This window comes from Podarcis liolepis (assembly GCF_965112155.1).
Source record: "Podarcis liolepis genome assembly, chromosome: 15".
Taxonomy (NCBI): domain Eukaryota; kingdom Metazoa; phylum Chordata; class Lepidosauria; order Squamata; family Lacertidae; genus Podarcis; species Podarcis liolepis.
The window spans coordinates 10,723,509-10,730,164 of record NC_139566.1 but is presented as its reverse complement, the minus strand read 5'-3'; positions in this window follow the sequence as shown (position 1 = coordinate 10,730,164).

The window sequence follows — 6,656 nt, the reverse complement described above, 5'->3', positions numbered from 1 at the left end:
GAAGAGGAGACGCCCGTCCATGGCTGGGGTTGGTCATGAGAGCGAGACGCAACCCTCCATAGCCAAAGGCAGTCTATCTCCCTATTCCTTATTGCTGGAGGCAGTCAACAGGGGGAGGCCTGTTTCGTTCCTGCCCTTCTGATGGGCTTCGCAAGAGGCGTCTGCCTGGCCTCAGCAAGGAAACAAGAATTTAGGCTTGACAGGCCTGTTAGCCATCATGGTTAGGAGCTGAGCATCCATGTTCAGAGGCAGTCTACCTCCGGGTACCAGTTCCTGGGTGGCGAACAGCAGCAGCCGGGAGGGGTGAAGGGGATACTGGGTGGGACCTCCGCATCTAGGATCAACATACTGCCAAATTTCTGCCATTGGAGAACAAGATGGGATAGCTCAGTCAGTAGAGCACGAGACTCCTAATCTCAAGGCTGTGGGTTCAAGCCCCACACTGGGCAAAATGTGGGTTCCTGCCTGGATTGGAAATGCCCAAAAAAGATGTTAGATCATTTTTGCATGTCACCACAGCGGCAAGGCTGGTATTAGCAAAAAATTGGAAATCAAGCGTTTGGGGAGCTGGCTGACCTGACTGGAAGAATCCACGAACAGAAAGAGGAGGAATACCAAGATGATTGGATGAAATTTAAAGAATATTTAGCCAAATAGTGTAATATAAGATAATTAAGAAGATACGTGAAAGCATTAAACAGGCCTAGGATTATAATATGAATGTTGTATAGTAAGATGGATTTAAGACAATAAGAAAAGAGATGAAGATAGTAAATGGAAGGAACTGATAGTAATAGAAAGATGTTTGGGAGAACTGTTACAAGGGAACATAATGAAATCCAGTTAGGGGGATTTGAGGAAGTCACGTAATAACGGAATTTAAAATGAATATAAGAAAGAATATGTGTTTATATTTTTATTTTTTATTTTTCTTGTAGTACATTGGTACCTCAGGTTACATACGCCTCAGGTTACATACACTTCAGGTTACAGACTCTGCCAATCCAGAAATAGTGCTTCAGGTTAAGAACTTTGCTTCAGGATGAGAACAGAACTCGTGCTCTGGCGGCGTGGCGGCAGCAGGAGTCCCCATTAGCTAAAGTGGTGCTTCAGGTTAAGAACAGTTTCAGGTTAAGAATGGACCTCCGGAACGAATTAAGTACTTAACCCGAGGTACCACTGTATTGTAGTGTGTGTTTTGTTTTGTTTTGTATGTTTTATTCATTATAGATGTAAAAAATCAATAAAATAAATTGGGGGGGGGGATGTGGATTCCTGCATTGGACCAAATGATCCCTGTGGTACCGTCCAACTCTACAATTTTATGAGCCAGGCTGGAAGGACACGAGCCATGAATTTAAAACTATGGGGCTACAGGGGCTGGTGGTTCTGACCTGGCCATGGCATTATTGACGGCCTTCTTTATAAGCAGAGCCTCCATGCAGAGAGGCAGTCTATCTCCATGCACCTTGGGACAGGCAACAGGAGATGGCAGTCCTGATCAGCGGTCTTCCTAGTAAGAGCCGGCCGGCCCCTTTGCTGGACTGCGAGGGCCAGAAGGGAATAAGAGCCCCACAGGGTGCAGAATGTTTCCCACCTGCGTTCAGCCGAAGTTCAAAGCCTGAAGCGCAGGGCTCAGCAAGAGTTTTAGAGGCGTTAGGCCTGGACCACACAGATGTTCGTAGATCTTTCCTACCCACCTCTTCATCTCCTGGGTCTTTTCTATTTTCCCCGCACAGCCTTTGTCCCGGGATCGCCTTTCCTCAAGTTCCAGACTCCCAGCGCTTACTCATAACACAGCTGTGCTCCGTAGGCTGAGCTTTTTGAAAACGCAGCATATGTCTCACTCTTCTGGGAGACGCCATGGATGAGTTGCCTGCCTGCCTACCTGCCTCGAGGGGTCGTCATACGGACTGGTTGGAGTTTGCAACGCTGATCAGGATGTGTGTTTTTTTACTGGGGCGCTGGTTGAAGACAGACAAGCTGCTCCACCCTTCAAGTTTTAAGGGTTATGCAGACTATTGGCTGTCTGCAATCTTAGCCCTACTGAGAGTAGTCCCATTCACATTCATAGACTAACCTAGAAGTTTTAATCTGTTTGCAGTCTATTGCTATTTAAACTTTGTGGAAGTTTTAAATTATCGTCATTACTTTTTCCTGTTGATCTTATCGTTCTATCTTTTTGAAAATCACTCTTTTTTTATTACCGTGGCATATCAATTTTATGAGATAACTTAATTTACGCGCATTAATTTTCTCTTTTTTGTAATAGTATTTTGTTCTTTTTTTCCATCTAGAAAGTTACATTTGTTATTCAACAATTATATCCCAATTCAAAAAAAACTAGTGACATTTGTGCTCACCCAACACTGATGTTTAATTTCATCACACTAATTTTCAGTGGGTCTACTCACCCTATGTCTATATCCCCTAAGGAGCTCAAGATCAAACTTTTTATCCTCACAACAGCCCTGGGAGGTAGGCCAGGTCGATGGGCAGTGACTGCCCCAAGGCCACCCCAGTGAAATGCATGGCGGAGTTCAGGATTCGAACCCGGGTCTCCTAGTTCGAAACCCAATACACTATGCAGACTCTCCTGTGCACATATTTAACTGCAACCCTATAAACATTTACCTGGGCATAACCTCCGCAGAAAAACAAAGAAGCTTACTTCTCCCGACCTAAAGGCTGCCACCCCATAAGTGCACACTTTCCTGGGAGTAAGCCCCGGGATCGCCTGCAGAGGATGGCACCAGGCTGCTTAAAAAATAAAAAATATCCTTATTCACATGGCGCATAATTATACTGTGTAATCGGCTCCCAGGAGAATTAGCGATGGCCAGCAACTTTGGATGGCTTTAAAGGGGATTAGATAAATTCATTCAGGAGACTATCAATAGCTACTAGTCAGAGCAGCTTATCTATTTGCCTCTAGTATCTGAGGTAATATATCGAGCGACAGAATAATTTGGCCACAATAAGGAAATTTTGTCCACGGTATGATTATTTCCCACCTAGTCCTTTTGACACTTTGGCACCCTATTTGCGAAATTTTAACAATTCCAAAATGCAGGCGCGCTTTCACTTTCGCAAGATTGAATATACTGCCTTTGGCTGTACTTGAGGGTCGGTTTCAAAAAATTCCACTACGGGAAAAAATGGTGATGTCCATGTGGAGATGGCAGAATGGAGTCGGTGGCTCGTGTGCTTCTGGCTTGCAATCTTTATAATGATTTGAGGAGAGGTTATTACCCCTTATTGTCCATGCCAGGTCGCTCAGCAACCATTGCTACCGCGTCCTTTCTTTGAGCAGATCAAGATGGTCAGGTGACAGCAAAAACTGCAAGGTTTTTAGCGGGGGCAATTATAATAAGATCTATTATCTGATTATTAATGTAAACCTCCAAAATGTATTTTGTGTAGTTAAGTTTCTACCTCTGTCTGCAGTACATATTATTTTATTGGCATGGCTAGTGGCTGATGCAAATAAAGATTATTATTATTATTATTATTATTATTATTATTATTATTATTATTATTATTATTCTACTAGCCAGAGCAGCTTATATACCTATTTGCCTCCGGTATCTGAGAAAATATACCTTTGAACACCAGTTGCTGGGAATCTGTTGCTCTCAGGTGCTTCTTGTTGACATCCTATTGGGATATTTAGCTAGATGGGCCTTTGTCTGCATCCTCTTAGAATCAGAGAGGTGAAAGGGACCAGAGGGGTCATCTAGCCCAACCCCCATAATTCAGGAACGTTTTGCCCAACTTTGGGCTCGAACCCATGACCCCTAAGAGTCTTATGCTCTACCGATTGAGCTATCCTGCAGAGATCTTCTTAGGATCTTACCATCCTTCAGGGATGCGGGTGGCACTGAGGGTTAAACCACAGAACCTAGGGCTTGCCGATCAGAAGGTCGGCGGTTCGAATCCCCGTGACGGGGTGAGCTCCCGTTGCTCAGTCCCTGCTCCTGCCAACCTATCAGTTCGAAAGCACGTCAAAAGTGCAAGTAGATAAATAGGTACCACTCCGGCGGGAAGGTAAACAGCGTTTCCGTGTGCTGCTCTGGTTCGCCAGAAGCAGCTTAGTCTTGCTGGCCACATGACCCAGAAGTTGTACGTCGGTTCCCTTGGCCAGTAAAGCGAGATGAGCGCCACAACCCCAGAGTCGGTCACGACTGGAGCTAATGGTCAGGAGTCCCTTTACCCTTTACCATCCTTCAGAGAAAAGCGGCTGGATCCTGCAGAGATCTTTTAAGGATCTTACAGGATCTTAACTATTCTTCGGAGAGAAAAAAGGAGATGCACCCATTTTGCACTGGGGATTCTGTGCTGTGATCCTCACTAAGTTTGCAACTCTGATGCAATTTTAATCTCCTCTTCAAAAAAAGAGCGTTCCCTTACATCCCAGAAAACATATCAGCGTAACTCCTAAGCAGCCAGCAGGGTCAAGCATGATGGGAGTTGTAGTCCACCAACATCTGGAGGGCTGCAGGTTCCCCATTCCTGATTTAGAGGATCCAGAAGCCCTGCCTGGGATCAGCCAGGGCATTCCACAGAAATCCGCTTGCTCCGCTCCCCCTCTACCCTCTCTGTTTAGACCTGCACAAACAGCCAGGGAAATCCTAGGAACACCAGGCAGGTAGGAGCAGGCCCAAGCACTGAGAATCTATTTACTTGACATTTGAAACAAGGGCAGATATTCTCTCCTTTTTTCCTCCCCAAAGGGAGGCAGGGCTGGAAAATAACCACCTGCCCTCCTCGCCTGCTGAGATTTGACTCCAGGCGACCAGGCGCGTTGTAGATTTTTGCAAAGTGGAAGAACATCGTTTCTTTTCTTTTCCCCCCGCTTTCGGGCCAACGGAATGGTCCCCCAAAAAACCAAGTACAGTGGTACCTCGGGTTAAGTACTTAATTCGTTCCGGAAGTCTGCTCTTAACCTGAAACTGTTCTTAACCTGAAGCACCACTTTAGCTAATGGGGCCTGCTGCTGCTGCTGCCACACCACCGCTGTGCAATTTCTGTTCTCATCCTGAAGCAAAGTTCTTAACCTGAAGCACTATTTCTTTATTAGCGGAGTGTGTAACCTGAAGCGTATGTAACCTGAAGTGCATGTAATCTGAGGTACCACTGTATCAAATGTGGTGACAGTAATATTAATGCAATAAAACAATAACACCACAAACGGCTTGTAAGTATAAAACCAAATTTACTAGAATAATAACTAGAATAGAGATAGACTTGTAACCATTCAAGCCAAGCCAGCTTTCAAATAGGGCTGGGAACTCTGAAAAGACACTGCCGGTCAGTGCAGACAACACTGACCTAGCTGGACCCAATGGTCTGACTTAAACCAAGGCAGATTCCCGGCTTTCCCCCTGCCTGCTGGCCATGCCTCTATTCAAGGGCGACGAAGCAGGTTGAACCCATGTGTGCGGCGCATGTTCTCAGCCACCACCTCATGCGCCCAGGGCCAAGGCACTTTTGAGTCCCTGCTACCTGCAAGAAATGACATACATTCGTCAGGTTCTTTTGACAGGATCTCTCCTGGCTCCATCTTGATGACAGGTGGAAGAGGCTCTCCCAGGCCAAAAAAAAGCTGAGATGTTAACTCTTAGGTGTGTGCAAAGAGATGTATTTTGCATCCTGAGCATAAAATGTACATTCAGCATCGCAGGCGTGACCGTCTGTCTCAGAGCTGCTGTGTGAGCATCCTTTCCTTGCACCCTACCATATTTTTTGCTCTATAAGACTCACTTTTTCCCTCCTAAAAAGTAAGGGGAAGTGTGTGTGCTTCTTATGGAGCGAATGCAGGGTGCACAGCTATCCCAGAAGCCAGAACAGCAAGAGGGATTGCTGCTTTCACTGCTCAGCGATCCCTCTTGCTGTTCTGGCTTCTGAGATTCAGAATATATATTTTTTTCTTGTTTTCCTCCTCCCAAAACTACGTGCATCTTGTGGTCTGGTGCGTCTTATACAGCGAAGATTACAGTAATCATCTATTTTGGGGTGGGGTTATTTGTTTCATTTCCCCCTCCTTTTTAAAAAAAAAATAAAATTTTTCTTTGGTAGCCAACGAAAAGTTCAAGCTAGGAAAAGAAAGTCACAGCAAATAAGCCAAAATTCCAAACCATATATTGCCACAGCCTGGAAGGACCAAAATACAAAGATGCAGGGATAATTAAAAATTTACTCACACTTACTTTTGGGATAGTATTTATGAAGAATTGGGGGGGGGGGGATGTTCAAACGAACTTGCGTCAAAATGCCCGAAGCATTTCTCTTGGGTTTACTATCATCAGATATCCCAAGCCATAAAAGAAGGATATTTTTATATGCCACTACAGAGGCAAGAATGCTTATTTCCAGAAACTGGAAGGTGGAAGAGATTCCAGTAATTGAAGAGTGACAAATAAAGTAATTTGAATACAGTACATTGAGGCGGCTAAAATGACAGAAATAATTAGGTTTTGGTTTCGGGACGGACTTCCGGAACGGATTACGTTTGAGAACCCAGGCACCAATGTACTGACCCAGGTGGGCCAATTTGTCTGATTCCGGAAAATGCAGCTCTCTGTGTGTCAAAGCCGAAGTGAAACCAGATAGAGGAAGAATACGGTTGTTTTTGCTGTAGTTTGTAGTTACCAGCA